This window comes from Oryctolagus cuniculus, chromosome 1, assembly GCF_964237555.1.
Source record: "Oryctolagus cuniculus chromosome 1, mOryCun1.1, whole genome shotgun sequence".
NCBI classification, from domain to species: domain Eukaryota; kingdom Metazoa; phylum Chordata; class Mammalia; order Lagomorpha; family Leporidae; genus Oryctolagus; species Oryctolagus cuniculus.
The window spans coordinates 164,081,744-164,100,809 of record NC_091432.1 but is presented as its reverse complement, the minus strand read 5'-3'; the positions used below and the strand labels follow the sequence as shown (position 1 = coordinate 164,100,809).

Here is a 19,066-nt window from a genome sequence, read left to right as displayed (position 1 = left end):
CTGCACATTGTCTGCTGATGTGGAAAATACAGGTTTTTAATGCGGCTTCTTCCCTCTTTGTAGTGGCTTTGTTAGCTTTAGGACCACTGGGCCTTCAGAAAATTTGGGTGATGTTAGTAATGCTAATAAAGGTCTCCTGAATAATTCCTGAGTCTTTAAATTGAAGACCTCCACATGAAACAGGAAAGAGAAATGTCAGATCAGACCATGTTACTCACCGTCCCCCCAAGGCTTCAAGTGGCCCTCCGTGGCTTAGGAGCAATGTTCACATCCTCGCTTGGTCCTGGAAGTCTTGCAGACTTCCTTTGCAGCCTCACTCCTATTGCTGGCTCCTCTCTCCTCTTGGCTCTCCTCCCATGATCTCTCCATGCAGCTTCATCTTCAGGCAAATCAGCTTCTTGATTCCCAAGTTCCCACCTCAGGACCTTGGCTCAGCTTCCTATAACTGGAAGTTGTTCCCTTTACCTGCCTGGCCCTATAACTCAGGGGTAGGAGACATTTTCTGCCAAGGGCTATTTGGATATTTATATTATATCCTGTGTGGGCCATATGAATTTTGAACTTAAACATTTCCCTTCTGCAGATTTATTGAATTACAAGTCCTGACTGCAGCTGCTTAGGCAGGATTGGGCCAGATGATTCTGCAGGCCTTATATAGCCCACGGGCTGGACCTTCCTGATGGCTGTGAGCTCCTAGAACAAAAGGAGGTGGTTTCTTCATTTTTGCACACCCCTCTGGTATAGCACTGTACGGTGGCCATTTTAAGCACCATCAGAAAGATTTGTGAATTAAAGTAGCTGATCCAAATGGTAACATCTCAGGAACTGCTTCTACCTTTTTTTGCTTGAGAAAAACAGGCAGAGTGAAAGCTCAGAAATAGGAGAGGTAGTCCACAGGGGTGCTACATTATCCTAGTCTTTAACTCTTCCTTTTCAAAGCAATGGTTATTTGTCTATGCATGCATTTCTGGTTGGATCACATTCAGGCACAATGATAGGAACAGGAATTAAGTCTACGTGAAAAAGAAATCTTCAGTGTTGACATTCGTCAGTGCTAGGAGCTCCGTAATTGTACTCTCTTGAGGCTGGACAGCATGCAACCTATCCAGGATTTTCTGGGAAGGACGGGAACTATATCTTTCACAGTTCCTCCATATTTATCTGTGAAAAGGGATAGAACAAGTGGATGCGAAAGCGAGTCAGGGATTGGAGAAGGAGAGTTGGAGGTTTGCACAATTTCTTTTTTCAGATTGGAAAAATCTCCTCTTGTGGTGTTTGGTGTTCCAGAGATTCCTTCAGCAAGGAGTTAAGCTTAAATGTGGCTCTGTGCCCAGGGAAGTCCTGTGGGAGGCCAAATGAAGGCCGTGGACGAGGCAGCATGGAAAATGTTGCTTCCAAATTTCAGAGCTAGTCCCCAGTGATGGGCCCCTGCTCTAACAGTTATGCTGCACCTTTTAACAGCATTCAGGGAATCATGAAAAGCTATTGGTGTCGTATTTTGTTTTATTATTTTTTTTTTATTTTTTGACAGGCAGAGTGAACAGTGAGAGAGAGAGAGAGAGACAGAGAGAAAGGTCTTCCTTTGCCGTTGGTTCACCCTCCAATGGCTGCCATGGCTGGCACGCTGCAGCCGGCACACTGCACTGATCCAATGGCAGGAGCCAGGTACTTCTCCTGGTCTCCCATGGGGTGCAGGGCCCAAGCACTTGGGCCATCCTCCACTGCACTCCCGGGCCACAGCAGAGAGCTGGCCTGGAAGAGGGGCAACCGGGACAGAATCCGGCGCCCTGACCAGGACTAGAACCCGGTGTGCCGGCGCCGCAAGGCAGAGGATTAGCCTAGTGAGCTGTGGCGCCGGCCTGGTGTCTGTATTTTAATTAAGAGTGGAAGTTCTTCATGGGCCAGGCGCGCTAAGGCTTTGTCAGTGCAGGCCCTGCAGAGAAAAGGAAAGTCACATAAACGCGGGCTCTTAGTGACGTGCCACAGGGCCCCAGCAACTCTTATTTAAAGCGTGTTTTGAATGAATACCTCATCTAGGAAGAGGAGCCAAGGCGGGCACTCTAGAGTGGAATGTGGGCTGTGCTCTCTACATCTGCACTGTTACCTATACATGCACCATTTAAGTCCATCTAAATTCTGTGATACACAGGGAAATGATGACAGCGTTCACATTGTCTGAGAAACATCGCCAAAGTATGCTGAGGCGGAAGAGATAAGCTGGACTTAAATCTCAAAATATGACTTGTGACAGCATCCATCACCTTTGGAGCTTTAATTTTTAAGCGTCATCCTTGGATAGCTTGCTCGTATGATATATGTGATTTCACAATCAGTGAAGTGATAAAATGTGCATCTGATTATGCCTTCATTCAAGATGACACAACATATTGCTTTTCGGCAAACTTTGAAAGTACTTTGAAGCCAGCGCCGCGGCTCACTAGGCTAATCCTCTACCTGTGGCGCCGGCACTCTGAGTTCTAGTCCCGGTTGGTTGTTCCTCTTCCAGTCCAGCTCTCTGCTGTGGCCTGGGAGGGCAGTGGAGGACGGCCCAAGTCCTTGAGCCCTGCACCCGCATGGGAGACCAGGAGGAAGCGCCTGGGTCCTGGCTTCGGATCGGTGCAGCACTGGCCGTGGCAGCCATTTTGGGGGTGAACCAATGGAAGGAAGACCTTTCTCTCTGTCTCTCTCTCTCTCACTGACTGTAACTCTACCTGTCCAAAAAAAAAAGTACTTCGAAAGTGTATTGTCTTCAAGTGACTCTTTACTTCTTGCTACCTTTTGTGATAAACAAAGCAACCTTTTTTTCCAAAGCCCTCATTTATTATAAGACACAACTGCTGAATGAGCAGATTCCGGCACCTAACAGCATTCCTTCAGCTTTGGAGGGGATCCAGGGATATTTACTTTAAGTACAGTGCAATCTTACTGTAATAAAATACTGTATGTGAAACATTTCCCAATAACGGCTTACATTAGGATGTTATGTCGTTAGCCATTACTAGCCTACCCAGGGTACACTCTATCAGAGCAAACACTAAACTTTAACTATTTCCTCCTTTGGGAATCTGAGTGATCACTTTGCACAGATTAATGTGTGATACATTCTGTGCTCTGTGAAACTGGCACTTGGATGCAGATTTCAGCATGCTGCCCTTAGTAGGCAGCTATGTCCCCAGTACCACGGATCCACCAAGGCTAACGGGTCACGAGCTCACGTGTGTTTAGAGAACACATCAGCACGCTAAAACAGCCCCAAACCCCTCAACCAAAGAATAACACAAAGTCATTTACGTACAACCCCGCATGGGCGAGCAGCAGCACGTGCAGGAAATACCTCCAGAACTGCAGACACTTGTGTGTTAATGTCTTTGATTACTTTCATATGGTACACTTGGAATTGTTAAAACACAGCTGCCACACATCAGAAGGTACTAGAAACAATCTGTTGGACAATACAGCAAAATGGCAGTAAATGGACTTCAGAAATACCCCATGCTGCTTACCAGGGGAGAAGTTACATAAAAAAGCAAAAACAACAGAAATTCTGAAAGTGCCAAACACATCAGGAAATGTGCCCAAAACTCACTGGCTGGTCTTCCCTTCAGTGTGAGTCACTCTGCTGTATTCCTAATGGGGAAGAAAGATACCGCCCCACCCCCTTAACTGATGGAGAGTAAATGCCACCCCCCCCACCCCGATGATTTTGTTTTCTAAGAGCAAAATGTGACCGTTCAGAAGACTGATTTTCATCCAAAGAGGACAATCGTCTACCTGGGGCAAATCTCAAAAGGGGGGGCTGGGTTCTGTCCCAGCTTTGAGCAGCAATGCATCCCATCCGGCAGGCACTGCCTGTTCTATTAAAATGTCCCACTGAAGATGATTCAGCAGCGCGGCTAAGAAACTCATTTCACGTCCAACTAGCCACCTGAAGGGATCTGGAACCCATTAGCTGAAATCCCAGTGGGGATGCAAAGTTCCTGAAAGACAGCGAAGGACTTGAATTCTGTTTGGAAGAGTCTCTTGTTACAAGCATATTTTAAGCAGGCACAACTTTGAGGATCTAGGGCTTCCAAAAGGTACGCAGAGATCTTAGTGCTGTTAGTGGAGTGAAAAGTTATCTACATCGCTCGCAGGGCACACGTTGTCGTTAGTGAAGTGTTGTTCTAACAGCGTCAGGTTAGAAAAGGCAAATTCAGAATGGTGTCCTGGCACAGTGAATGTTAAAGTACTGCTATGTGAAAAGTGTCTGTGGACGAAGACGTCAGCGATGTGACTTTGAAGATGATCTGTCACCACATATAAACAAATCAAGAATGACAAGCTAAGTTTGAGGCAGAAGTTCTGGTTCTCATTTACTTGGAAAATGTGTCAGGTAAAAGGTGTAGGGACAATATTTTTCTTTTTCTTTAAAGATTTATTTATTTATTTGAAAGTCAGAGTTACACAGAGCAAGAAGAAGAGGCAGAGAGAGAGAGAGAGAGGTCTTCCATCTGTTGGTTCACTCTCCAGATGGCCGCAACACCCGGAGCTGCGCCAAACTGAAGCCAGGAGCCAGGAGCTTCTCCCAAGTCTCCCACACAGGTGCAGGGGCCCAAGGACTTGGGCCATCTTCTACTGCTTTCCCAGGCCATAGCAGAGAGCTGGATTGGAAATGGAGCAACTGGTCTCAAACCAGTGCCCATATGGGATGCTGGTGCTTCAGGCCAAGGCATTAACCCACTGAACCACAGTGCCAGCCTCAGGGACAACATTTTTCATATTCATCTCTGGTGAATAATTCCCTTAATTCAGAGAGAAATTAATCACAAAAGATGAAAACTAATTGTCTCACAAAATTCTTAAGGAGTGCTTACAATGTGCTAGGCAGTTACAAGCCTGAACATAGCACCAAGAACAAGACAGACAAACATCCTGGCTTCTCTGGTATTCAATATTTTTGGACCTAGAGAGGCAATGATGAGTACTTTTAAAAATTCCAAGAAGATACTGTGAACGAGTGGTAAGGTCCTTAGCATCATGCAACTGTAGCATGTGAGAGGGACTGTGAGCGCAGTGTGGGGCTGCAGAACCATAGAGAGAGGGGCAGCCGCTCTAAAGAACAGGCGTTCAAGCTGGGATCTGAAAGGCTAGCAGCAGCCAGCTTTGCAAGGCTCTGAGGGAGAACATTCCTGAAAGAGAGAACAGCAAGTGCAGAGCTCCCCAAGGAAGAGCAACTTGGCGTGTGGAGGAACAAACAAGGCCAGGCAGGCCTGCTAGTGAAGCAGCCTGCGTGTCTCTGGATTTTAGGGTTGTTGCTCAAGAATTTCAGCACTTTTTGGATATTGCCAACCATATCTGATGAAGGATGTAATTTTAATTTTTACCTATTGTTCCAAGTGTCAGAGAAAACATCTGGTTCTCAGAAGTGAGACTGTATCATCACTCATGTGTTCCTGGCTCCTGCCATGGAAAAGACCCCACCCCACTTCCCCACTGTAGTCACATCCGGGGTCCCTGAGCTCACATGTGCTCACAAATCAGTGCCTCCCCCCACCCCCATGGTTCTGGGATCACTCTTCTCCTTCAAGCCTGGGCTGCTTCTATGGGAACTGCCTCATCTGCTAATCGCACCAAGTCTCAGGCCTGGGGTCACCCCCATGGTGTCTGGCTCAGAACAGCACTAGCACCACCATGGGGCACCAAAAACCTGCACATCCACCATCCCTAAGTGGGGTACTCCAACTACACTGGATTTTTGTAGAGTAAGGGAGATTACTCTTTTGTGACACTGTCTTGTGGAAGGATTCAAGAGTGTGGCTGCTTGTGACCACTGTTTCAGTTTGGGGACAGTCCTTGCAGATCCTGTTGGCAGTGCCATTGCCTGTGCCAACCTACCTTCAGGACACACATGAGAGTTTAGGGTTCTAGGTGGGAGACACATCTATTCCTCTCCTATAACTAGTGGGGGCTCACTGGGCAGCCTCCTGTCCACCTAAATGGGGCTCTGTCTTTGGAGTCATGCAAATGTGACTGTGCCAAGTCCATTCTTCCCAGCTTCCCCCTATGCTCATGTGCAGCTGATCAACAGCGGTGGCAGAGCTTTCTCTGTATGCTACTCCATGTGTATCTATGTTCATTCTGTCAAAGTCTGCATCTTCTTTCAGACCCACCTGCTAGGTCAGTGCTGCAGACACAGTAAGTGGGGCTGCCCTTTGCTTATGGCTATGAGCAGCTAGTGGACCTCTTGGCCTCTTCCTTAAGAAGATGACCTCTACAAGTTCCAGGATCCTTCCTTGCCTGCACAGTTTTTCCTCGGGTATGTGCGTGCCACTTTCTTGTTCTAAAAAGTTCTTTTTCCGAGTCTTTTGTGTCCTTTATGGCCAGCAGCTGTTTGGGGCTACAAAGCAATGCTGTGCATGTATCGTCTGGCCAGATGGAAGGGCTGATTCCCCAGGCTACTGCTCCAGCCTCCCATTCGTTATGCTGCAGTTCAAATCAAGCCTCTGGTTCATACCTCCAAAAACGCACCCTCCCCAGTGTGTACCTACTCCTAACATGGGAGCATTTGATGAAGCCCCACTTTTGGAGCACACTGGATTACTGTAGGCTACCCTACAGAACTGTACAATGCACAAATTGTGCCATGCACAAATGCAATAAGAGTTTGGGTTCTGTTTACTGCCTTCCAGCCGTGTCCTCACCAAGAGGTTGTCAGCCTGAGGACTGTGTGTCTCCTAGGTTCTTGGTCATCCAGAGGGGGTGCACTTGTTGTAATCAGTGCAAGGGCCATTGTACTGCCCGACAGGTGTCAAGTGGATGGTTCATTTCTCATCCTATACATCCGCGGGGAGCTGGCCTAGAAGTGCCTTTGTGTCTGTCGCCAACCCCCCCCCCCCCGCCCCTGCAGGTTTACTAGTCCACAGGAGAAGGCAGACTATCCCTACGCTCTCTTTTTCTCATCCATCTCCCCTAATGCAGTTTATAATTCACAGAGCCAGGGTAGCTCATGTTTTAAGTACACTAAGTGGGGGGCTGGTGCTGTGGTATAGCAGGAAAAGCTGCCGCCTGCAATGCCAGCATCCCATATGGGCACCGGTTTGTGTCCTGGCCGCTCTGCTTCCTATCCAGTTCTCTGCTATGGCCTGGGAAAGCAGTGGAAGATGGCCCAAGTCCTTGGGCCCCTGCACCTGTGTGGGAAACCTGGAGGAAGCTCTTGACTCCTGGCTTTGGATCAGCGCAGCTCTGACCAATGCAGCCAACTGGGGGATGAACCAATAGTTGGAAGACACCTCTCTCTCTCTGCCTCTCTCTCTTTCTCTTTCTCTCTCTCTCTCTCTGCCTCTTCTTCTCTCTCTGTATAACTCTGACTTTCAAATAAATAAATAAATCTTTACAAAAAAAAAAAGTACACCAAGTGTTATCTGGATTTCCCAATGAAAGGAATCTTTACAGTGGCACCTCAACCCAGAACATGGACACTCTCACCGCTCCACAACTAGACCGCCAGAGACTCCACGGAATGAAGTTGCAAAGCGCCTTTCCTCTTCTTTAGGAAAGTGACTTAGTGGGCAGCATGAATAGTAGCATCCTTCTGGGCTTCTCTGTCGTCAAGTGACCAGTTGTCTGGCAGCTGGGGTGACAAGGTTCTCTGGCCTTTGCTCTCCGATCCTCACCAGGAATCTCTCCCATCAGGACAGGAAAAAAAATGGGAAGCCCCCTTGAACAAGCTCTTGTCAACACCTACTACTGCAAATTGCTAGATCTCTATAGTTCTGTGCCTTTCTCCAAGTTTCTCAGAACCTTTGGGTAGTTCAGCCAGCGAGCTCAGAAACAAGTCAGGTTGGTTACCAGGCCTCATTTTTGTCTTTGTTCTTCTGACTCTACCCACTCAACCCTCGTGCTTGGTGTATGGAACCGTGTCGGATGTTTACGGCTACCTTTCCTCCCAGCTGTTGAGACATCTGTCCAGGGAGACTGCAGCCTCGGAAGGGCCCAGCTGCTGCTCTGGCAGGCTCTGACCCCCACAGCTCCTGGGCCACAAGTGCTCCAGCACCCACAAGATGCCACAGCTGTTCGAGTGGGGGACATGCTTTTGTTCTTTTCGGCCTTCATTACCCTGGAGAGTTCCCTAAGCAGTGAGCGTGAACTCTGACGTCCCCGCACGGGTCTCTGCAGCAGTTATGCCCACTTCCACTCATCACGCTCAGCCTCTCCTAGGGACTGGGTGGGGGACTAGGCTAGAAGCTAATCCAAGCGACAGATGCCCCCATGTATTAATGATCAGTCCTCCCTGGCTCTCTTCTGACCAAGCCTGTGCGTGGTTCTCTTTTTTTCCGTTAGGATGATATCTGCCCTGGAAACTCCTTAGCTCATGACACAAATCGGCCTACAGAAAGCCCATCTTGCCAGATTCACAAAGCTCGCTCCTGCTGCATCCCATACCTTCACTTTCCAAGAGTGATTAGGTCACGATTTTTTTTCCTACTTGCTGCCACTCTGCTCAGTGCTTTTATAAAAGAATTTGAAACATTCAACCACACTGACAATGTTTTAAGTGACAAAATACATTAGCGAGAGAGTCAATCAGTAATTCCCTTCCACACCCTATTAATGCAGTCATGTTTCCAAAGGTTATAATTAGGATTAATTTGTTTGGCAGTTAATGAGGTCACCATGAATCAAAAGTGTGGAGTAAGACGTTAGCATGCTTCTTCATTTGTATTCAAGAGTATTTGTAGTGCAGGAGGCAGTCAAAGGTTTCCATTTAAATGGAAGTTGTAACTGTCTCAAAAAGCTTAACCTCCCCCATTAGGTGAGTGTCCCGCTATTCTCACTTGGGCGTTTTGTACAGGGGCCTATGTATGTCTTTATGTCTCTAAATATCAGTCTCTAAGTTTCTCCTCTAAAAACACATCTTGAGGCTTTCCCAGAGGTGAGCAGAAGACTATTAAATGCAGGAGGTGAGTGGGAAAGGTGTCCATGCTAGTTCTGTTGGTGAGCCAATTCATCAGAGGGAAAAGTAAGGAACTCCAAAGCTCGTTTTAAAAGTACCCTCTAGCCAATGCTAAAACTGTCCTAGGTCCTATAAAGAGCCAAACAAACAAATCCAAACAGAAGCACAAATGAAGGGAAGAGGGCAAGGATCAGCAAGGGAAAATGCCTGAAGAGCATGTTCCAGGTCAGCCACTTGGCCCTGGCCTGCGCGTCTAGGAATGGGTGCTCCCTGGATCCCAGGGGGCCCATCTTCAGTGTTCCTGCAGACACGCGGGGCCTGGCCTGAGGAGCTCTACCGAAACAGATGTGCAAGAGAGCATACCTTTGAACTCGGGACTCAGGAGGACAGGAAACAAAGAGTTTGTCTATTTCGTGTCAGGAGTTGAGGCTGAGACAAGGTCGGGAAGCAGCCCCTGTGCCCTGTAGAGTCCATGAGCAGCAGAGGGCGAGAGCAAGGTGCAGAGCAGAGAAGCAGGCGTGCTGTTCTGGAAGGGTGGGAACTGAGGACCTGGTCCCCAGCTGACCTCACTCCTTGTCAGCCGGCCTGTCCCAGACCATGTCAAATCCTCTCAATAAACCAAGGCGGAAATTTAGAAAGAGGGACGGAATACGTTATGAGGTGCCCGGTGTGTCAGAGCAGAATTCTATCTGTACATAAAGAGGCTGTGCACTTGGTCCTAACGTTAGGATCCTGGTGGTATTTGTTGTGGAGATCCTCACAAATGCTGAACAGAAGGGTGGACAAATATTTTCAGTGGGAACTTGGTAGATGAGGCAGAATACACCTCATCTGGCTCTAAAGTAAATCCTTAACTGGAATAGCCTTGTATTATTAAGTAATTCAGAGAAGATATCTTACTGGAAGTTAAGAATTCATGGTTCAGGTGTGTAGTCTTTCAAGAAATTAGAATAAAATAAAAGTTAGAGAACCTTTGAGTATTCTTCAAATATCCATTACCAAAGGCAGCTATGTTAGAAAATTAAAAATCAGATTTCTGATTGCCTGTATCTTCTATAGGCCCTTCTGGCTTTCCATGCAATTATCACCAATTTGCCTAGTGATAGGACGTAGGCAAGGTATTATTTTCAAAGAAAACTTCATGAAAGGATTTCCATAAATTCTGAAACATGCAAGATATTGTCTCCTATTGGAACCTTTTAAGTTTGAGAAGTTGGCAGCCACTGTAACTCTCATTTTTCAAATGAGAAGACTGAAGCCCAACTTTTTATTCCATAGAGAATATGGAAGCTGAGACTAAAACCTCAAGAGTATCATGAATGTCAACTAAGATTTACTGAGTTCTGGGCTGGCACTATGGTTAAAGCCACTGCCTATAGTGCTGGCATCCCATATGGGCACCGCATTGAGTCCTGACTGCTCCACTTCTGATCCAGCTCCCTGCTAATGCCCCTGGGAAAGCAGCAGAGGGTGGCCCAAGTCATTGGGCCCCTGCACCAACGTGGGAGACCTGGATGAAGTTCCTGGCTCTTGGATTTGGCCCTCACTGTGGCCATTTGGAGAGTGAGCCAGCAGATGGAAGCTTGCTCGCTTGCTCTCTCTTTCTCTCTCTGTAACTGTCTTTAAAATAAATAAATGAATCCGTTAAAAAATTTACAGAGTACCAACAATGTACTAAACACCATAATAAGTATGCATTATACCCATTTTATGGATAAAAAACTGAGAACTATTATAAATCAAGTTGCTATCCACTCAAGATATAAATTTAAAAGTGTGACTTTTAAAATGTTGAGTAGCTTGGGGAGTTTTGAGTGAGTTAGTAGCTGACATTGGAGGCAGGGTTGAAGAGTAAGGGGAGTTACCTGCACAGGGCCTACAGGCAGAGAGCACATTGAATTGGTTCAGGTAGGGACAGGAAGTCCTAGAGATACAGTACTGATCAGAGGCAGAACAATTAAGAAAGACTTGAGAATGGGAAACTGACACAAGAGGAATTTCTCTAGACTGAGAAAGTAATTCACAAAAAGGAACTGCTAAAGAGATATTGGTTGGAGACTGGGGAAGAAAGATTTCAGTAATCTATGTGGATGATGCCATTGCTCAAAAAATGGAAGTTTCCAGAAAGCACAGGCTCTCTTCTAGGAACATCAAGAAGATAACTCAATTTCCAGGCAGAGAGAAGACAATGGAGAAGAGCCAAACATGGAATCAAACTGATGTATATTGGGGACCAATGAATATTTACATTTGCTACCAAGGCATTCATTTGTTCACAGCTTATACTCTCAAGACTTCCTTATACCATAGAATTGTAACCTTGGGTCCTAAAAGACTGCATGTTATGGAAGATTCCCCTGTATAATGGTACTTAGAGTCACCACCAGCATCTTCTGTTTGAGATACCTGAATTGTCTGCATCATCCTCTAAACAGAAAACGCAACAGTAAGAGGCTTTCTAGAACACCTGGGTAAAGGCAGAATTTCAAGACAGCCTGGGGCTTCATAAAGGGAGGGCTGGAATCCCACTCACATCCTTTGACTCTTCACAGCTGGGATCTTTTAGCTCCTGCAACCAGCAGAATCTTTTCCTCACACACTGCAGTGGTGACACACAGCTCCGCAGGAATTCTGCCGTCAACCTCTTCTCATTGGCTCTGTTGTGGCTCCTTCTTTCCTAGGGTCTTTGTTATTGGAAGGATTCCTAATCCCCACCCCCGACCCAGATCTCTCACCTGACCACATTCACCTGCAGATCCTACAGGCATTTCAAACTCAGTACGCCTGCAACAGGGCCCTCACATTCCTGTTCTCGCCAAAACCAGCTGCTCAAGGGTTGGAGGTCCAGACCACCATCTTTTTCTTTGCGAAAGCTGCAAATCCTGGGTCAGAGCTTCCAGGTCTTCTTCTCCTTCACTGGCACAGCAACTGAGTGTAACTGGGCATTATGTCCCTGCGACTGCCTCTGTGGACTAACGCACTCTGTAAATGGCCACCGGAACAGGCTTTGCAAAATGCAGAGTTGATCACATCACTCATCCAGTGTGAAAAACCCTTTAATGACAGCCTGTGCTCTCAGGACAAAACGATGATTCCTGGGAGCAATTCCAGAGGCTATTGCCCATTTAGTGCCTCCTACTCCCTCCCTCTCAGTCTGTCTCCTCAGCATACCTTCAGTTCCTTCTATGTGTGCTGCTCTTGCCTGCATCTGAGCCTTGGCTCCCACCGTTCCTCTGCTTGGTCTTCTCTAACTCCCGTTCTCATTTAAATCCCAGCTTAGGTGAGGCCGTGGCTAGAAGCCTTCTTGACTCCAGGGGCTGGGTTGGGCGTTCTTCTTACAAAGGCACACCTGTGGGGAGTGAGGCTCTTTCCTCCTCCTTCCCTGGGCTGCAAACTCCTTAAGGGTAGGTATCTGTATCTCTCCAGTTGTGTCACGGTACAGTATTTGACATAGGGTCGATATTCCTACTGTTTACACTCTGCACACCATGTATCCAAAATATCCACCAATCGATTGAGTAATAATGACATCAATATGAATTCAGTGAGTAAATGAAGCCTTATTTTAGGTTTCCCAAATGCATTATACTAATATGATGGCAGTTGAGAATTGTTGCATATCTTCATGTAATCTTTTGTCCCAGAAGCATTTTAATGGAAATTTGAGTCATTCTTTTCAAATTCACTTCCATTTACTTTACAAAATGACTTCAGCACCTGTCTCATTTTCTCTTTCTATCCCATTTTTAGAACTTCAACATTTATCTTAACAACCTAATTCACACTTGGCCTCAACCACACCAGCTGGTCATATCAAAGACAACACAATTATACAAAACCATCGCACATTTGAGATCTAAAATTCTGACCTCCCCCCTTGGAGACATCATTTCCTTTGTTCTAGTCTCTCCTCAGCCTCTGGCTTCCAGAAGCTTCCCAATTTGGATGACTCAAATCACCTGTTGTACACTGTGCTGCCCTTGTATAGATCCCATGGTCAGCTATTTCAACCATGTGTTTGCCATCACACCCAAATCCCTCATTCTCTTTACATCTAACCATTCCTCTGTGTGAACTACTTCCCGGAGGGTTCCCTCTTCTCACAGTCTGACTGCTGAAAGCTACTTAATAAGATAATTAAAATGTGTTGATTAGGTCAGTTTAGGTTTTGTGCAATGTCATCAGTTTGAACCCTAGCAGAATCAAGTATAGATGTTCCTTGACGTGACAGTAGGATTATCTCTTGATAAACCTATCTAAGTCAAAGATACCATGACTCAAAAATGTATTAAGTACACCTAACATAATGAATATCATAGCTTAGCAACATAGCACACTGTGGAGTATCAGTTGTTCACTCATGATTGTGGGGTTGTCTGGGAGCTGTGGAAATAGGAGAAGGAAAACACCAAAATTCAAAATCCAAAGTATGGCTACAGTATTTGCCTCATTTTTGCACCATGGCAAAATTCGAAAAGTAAGTGGAACCATCATTAAGTTGAGTATGATAAAAATGTCTTTCATTCATTCATCTTGTTTATATTCTATCAAATCCCCACAACGAGCCCAACTGTTCCTCCAGAAGTCTCTAGTACAGGACTTGCCTGTACTTCATTAGATCACCTTTTCCATGGCACCACTGCATTTGCTGGGCTGGATTTTCCACTTCCCTTCTGGTTCTGAAATTCTGTTAGCAGAAGCAAAGCCCTCAGAGGGGAGGTTCTGGGGAACAGATGGAAGCTGAATTTGACAGGCAGGAAGAAACTCCTTTCCTGAAAATGAGGAAAAACAGCAGTAGTGAAGAGGGAAAATGGGGAGAAAACCTGAGGCGGAACACCGTTGAGTTCAGAGTGTAGACATTAAGGGCCCTCACTTTCTCCAGAGAAATCTGTATAAAATGAAGATTCATGGGTGCACCTTGGGAGATGGGCACTTTCTTTGGCTTCCATTTCCTCCTCACCCAAAGGAAAGAGTGAACTCTGGCCTTCAAGATGCCCTGTAGCACTCAGGAGCTAAGATTTAACCAAATGGCGAGTGTCACAATGGCTCTCAACAGTGTGTGTGAGTGGAGTATGGAAGACCTCAGAAAATGTTTAGGGGCATTCTCTAGCTTCTATATCGACAAGGGAACTTCCTTGGCATTTGGTGCAACACCCAGGACCAACTTCCAGGAGAAAGAAAGCATCGTCCCAGCCAGAATGTTGATGGCACCTGCTTCAGACCCCACTGCAACAGTGCAGAAGTCCCGAAGTCAGAGGTTACTCACTCTACTTGACAGCCCATGGCCCTCAAACTCAGGACCAGGCGAGTGTACAGCAGGTACTAAATAAGGGCTTGTGAACTGAATTCAAAGTTGCCACGAAGTTGTATGCCATGTGAATTTTTGTAGCTCACCACTGATTTTCCATTGACATACATTTTAATTTCAGAGGAGCTTTATCTACGCTTCTGATTGACTTTTAATTGGCAGCAACTCCTAACACTGGGAGAGCTCAGTTATTAAAATGGAACCCTGCAGGGAATCCATTTGTAAAGCGATAAATCCTTTTATTGTGTGAATAATCACCCATTAATTGATCTGGTTTGTAAATTTGGATTTTCATATGCTGCAATTTTTTTTTCTTAAACATGGGCACAACTGTGGTCTCCTCATTATAATCTTAGAGTTCGAGGAAGTCTAGCACATGTGACAATTGTGCTCCTTTTACAATTGTGTTTTACAATTGAGTTCCTTTGAGTAACTTCTAGGTTTTCCCTTCTATTAGTCTTTTTTTTTTAACAGGTTATCTTAAAAACTCTATTTAAACAATGATTTGTGGCTTGCGAGACTATTGGTGTCTTCACTTGGGATTAAAACACAATAGAAAAACTACTTGTCTCTGGGGAGGTCTGGGCTGCTTACAAATTGTGAAATCATATTCATTCCTGGCCTTTCCTTTCTATTCTATCCTTGACCATTTATGAAACTGAGCCAGGGAGTGCAGAGAGTGGTCAGCAGAACATTACCAAGTGTCTATGGGATTGAAGGGCAACCAAATTCAGGTCGCCTCACCTCTCATTAAGGACCTGCCTCTTGACAGAATATTAAACTGCAAGAATATTTTCTTAGTTTTATAGAATTGCACTGGGGCTACTTCCTATGACTGACACGAAACCATTATGAGAAATGGTCACTTGAGTGAGTCGCCTTGCTGAGTGTTACAGGTGTCTGTCTATATGGCTGATTCTAACAAATTTCATCCCTAGCCTATTTTCTGGAAATGAACTCTGTTACATTAGGTTTTCCATTGGTAAACCTGTGCTTGATAATATTCCGTCCTGCTGCTTTGGGTATTACAGCAGTTCATGCAGAAAGTACTGGATTAGCCTCATCATAGACGATGATGGGGGATATAAATGTGTGTGGAATAGTATTACCAATAATTATAGAGGAAACATTTAGCCTGGCGTTCAATTGTGATGCCCAGAGTGCGGGTGATAGCAAAAAGAATCTCAAATGGTCTGAAGATGCCTGTTTGTGAGGTATTAGATCCTTAGGGGTCTTGAGTAACATTAATTAATGTTTAGCATAACTACAGGAGGATTTTTATTTAAGGTTGCTATGGTACATTTTTTTTTTTTTTTTTTTGCCACTTCCATCAGCTTTTCCCCCACCCTTTTCAGACTGATATGGGAATCATTCTCTAGAATATATTTTCCTTCTATTATTCTGTCCTTGGACTTATTAATCCATCATTTTATTTGGCCCTGCTTTTCAAATGTTAGATATGAGCTGTGATATTTGTCTTGGCTAGCAAAATAAACGGGATGTGAAGATTCACTCTGAATGCATCTTTCTGATTTTTTTTTATATGTCTCCAAGAGAAACCTTAAAGATGTGTTCCTCCCCACTTCCTTCCCTTGTGACCAACCCCCACCCAGCTCAGAGGTCCCCTGCATGTGCAGAGAACATAGCAGGAATCCGAATGCTGGTTATGCTTTCCCGGCCCCGATGGATTGAGGAAGCCAGGAGAGGAACACAGGGCTTTATCAGAGTAGAATAAGTGACGTGCATCCGCGCGGAGGCCTCTCTACCTTAAGAGAGTGCATTACAAGCCAGAAAGAGACAATAACATTAAAAGCACTATTTCTGTCATGAGGCCTTCTCCGAGCAGTGAAACTAACCTGCTTGTATTTTTTCTACAGCCCATAAAAGGGCTCCCAGCCAGAAAATACAAATCCCATAGGCTGCTATTATGCCGATGACAGTGAAGAAAGGAGGAAAATTGTTTCATTGCTGAATTGCAGATACAATTATGACATTTTATATATTTTGCAGCATGTTCCAAAGAGTTGTATTAAAATCTACTATGCCCTATAGCAGAAGAGAAGTTAGCACCTAAATGCAGGGGACTCAGATTCTGATTTTTGCTAAGATTGAATCTCCCTGCCTATTTACTAATACGAATTTTGTGGTTAAAGGAGAATTCAGAAGCAGGTGATAATGGCTGCAGCTTTCGCAGGGCCAGCTGATTCACACAAATCATTTGTACCAGCACAGGGAGGGAAGCTAATTGCACTTGCACAATGTGTCTTTCATTGCCAAGATCTGCAGAGAAAGTCTAACTGCTTACTTCAGCCAAAGACGGATACAATGGGGCGTTGAGGAAAAATTTAAATACGTCGCCGGAGTTCATAGGAGAGATGTTTAGGAGTCGATTTTTGAGTCTTGCAAATCAGTGTAATTATGATGAAGCTGAAAACCCTGTCAGTGAAGTAATCCAGCAGTTAAGTATCTGTGGATTGAAGAAGGATGAAAAATGAAAAAACAAAACCAAAAACAACAAAACCCACCTATCATTACTTTCCAGTGTTATTCATCCCAAAAGCAGAGGTTGGAGACCCAGTCCACAGCTTCTACTAAGAATTAAATATTCCTGGTAAACAGTGAGCCAATAAATAAACAAACAACATTTTGGGAGATGCAGAATAGACAGGAAATAAAATGTATAGTAATGAAATATTCATAACCTTGCATTTTATGGACCTCAAACACTAGTTCCGTGATTTACTCTATTTTTGTATGCAGTAGTATGGGACCTGGTGAACAATAATAAAGATGGCATTAGGATGCTACCGCCTCAGTGTCATGGAGAAGGGAGGATTAATCAGCACTGTATGATAGCTGTAAACCAGAGTAAATAGAAGCCCATATAGGCGGTTGCTCTCCAGAACACTTTATGTTTGGCCTATGGAAATAGGGGAGATGAGAAATATAGTAATTACGAAAATGATATGTGTCAGCTCCTGGCTTCACATATAAAGATCCATATTGTTCTCCGAGGTCATGGTCGCTCAGGGGGTGCTGGCGCAGAACAGCTGCTCCCATGAAAAAGGGACGGTTATTATTTCACATTAAGATTCACCTTTGCAAAATTCTTGGTCTGCACAACCTGTCAACTCACAGCGTACCTGGTAGTCCTCTTACACTGGCCATAGGGGCCCAGGATCTGTCTGGCTTTTGTCTTCACCCAGTATCCTAGAGGTCTGGTGAGCAGGGACACAGAGCTGCCAATGAAAACCTGGGAGGAATGGACAGTCACACCATTTTGCTTCAAAGAATCTCAAACATTCCTGCTACACACATACACTGAGAGCCAACCTCCAACTCTTGGTCCTTCCTCTTTGTCTCAGATTGGCACATTTGGACTTGAGCACAGCCAGAGTTTCTGCTACCATGGACTCATCCTTGGAAGAATCCAGTTTTGTTCTCTTTCTCTCTTGGGAGAGATCTTCCATCTGCTGGTTCACTCCCCAAATGGCCACAATGGGTGGAGCTGGGCCGATCCAAAGCTAGTAGTCAGGAGCCCCTCTGGGTCTCCCATGTGGGTGCAGGGGCCCAAGCATTTGGGCCACCCTTTGCTGCTCTCCCAGGTGCATTAGCAGGGAGCTGGATCAGAAGTGGAATAGCTGGGACAGGAACCAGCACCCATATGGTATGCCAGTATTGCAGGTGGTGGCTTTAGCCACTACACCGTGGCCCCAGCCATTCTCATTTTTCACTGAGGGTTTATGTAACACACTTGCTAGGTGCTGAAAGTGTCCTTATCTGAGATGAAACAATAGGAACACAGCCATGGTTTATACAAACTATAAGTTATCTTTGCATTTCTCTTCTGTCTTTCAGGAGTGTAAGTACCCACCAGTTACTGGACTCCCATTCTCTACACCTGCCTTCTTCTTCAAGGAACAGAATCTTTAACCATTAACATGTCCGTGAAGTATGAGTCCAGCACTAGGAGTTTATCTGATAAACTTCCTATGGGTAATTTTTGGGTGACTTTGATGAAAATTTTAGTATTTCCCTTTTAATATTTCCCTTCTCATGTTAAATCACCATCTCTTCCATTTTCCTTAATGAGACAATGCAGAGACTCAAACTCCTTCAGCTCTATATTAGGACTTTGATGAAAATGTCATAGCATACATTTATTTAGTCATTAGACTTATGAGATATTGCTTCAGGCTTCAGAGAACAATTACAAAGTTTTCAAATGAATGTCCATCCTGGAGAGAGAAATAATATGCATATTGGTGATGAATATGCACAATCAATAGACTGGCTGCCAATCATGGGGAATAAATTGTTTTCATGCTTTGCTAGACTCCCTTTTTCATTGTTCAAAAATGGGAGTTGTCCCAACCTTTGAGGAGGCTGGCTGTCATGTTATTATGGAGAAATTAATTCAAGACAGGATGTATTGATAAGAGTGACTTAGTAGGAATATTGAACTTAATAATACACAGTATTCCATTGGATCCTCTGCGATTGTGGCTGGTTTCCACAACAGTCTTCCTTCTTCCCTTTATTTTAAAGATTTATTTATTTATTTGAAAGTCAGAGCTACACAGAGAGAGGAGAGGCAGAGAGAGAGAGAGAGAGAGAGAGAGAGAGAGAGAGAGAGAGAGGCTCTTGTATCTGCTGGTTCATCCCCCAATTGGCTGCAATGGTCGGAGCTGTGCTGATCCAAAGCCAGGAGCCAGGAGCTTCTTTTGGGTCTCCCATGTGGGTGCAAAGGACCAAGAAATTGGGTCATCTCCTACTGTTCCCAGGCCATAGCAGAGAGTTGGATTGGAAGTGGAGCAGCCGGGACT

The 19,066-nt window shown here is 45.1% G+C and overlaps 1 pseudogene; it reads left to right on the top strand.

Moving 5' to 3' along the window:
• Positions 1–7,594, top strand: part of LOC100353232 (uncharacterized) — a 36,367-nt pseudogene extending 28,773 nt beyond the window's left edge.
• Positions 7,595–19,066: the final 11,472 nt, after the last annotated feature.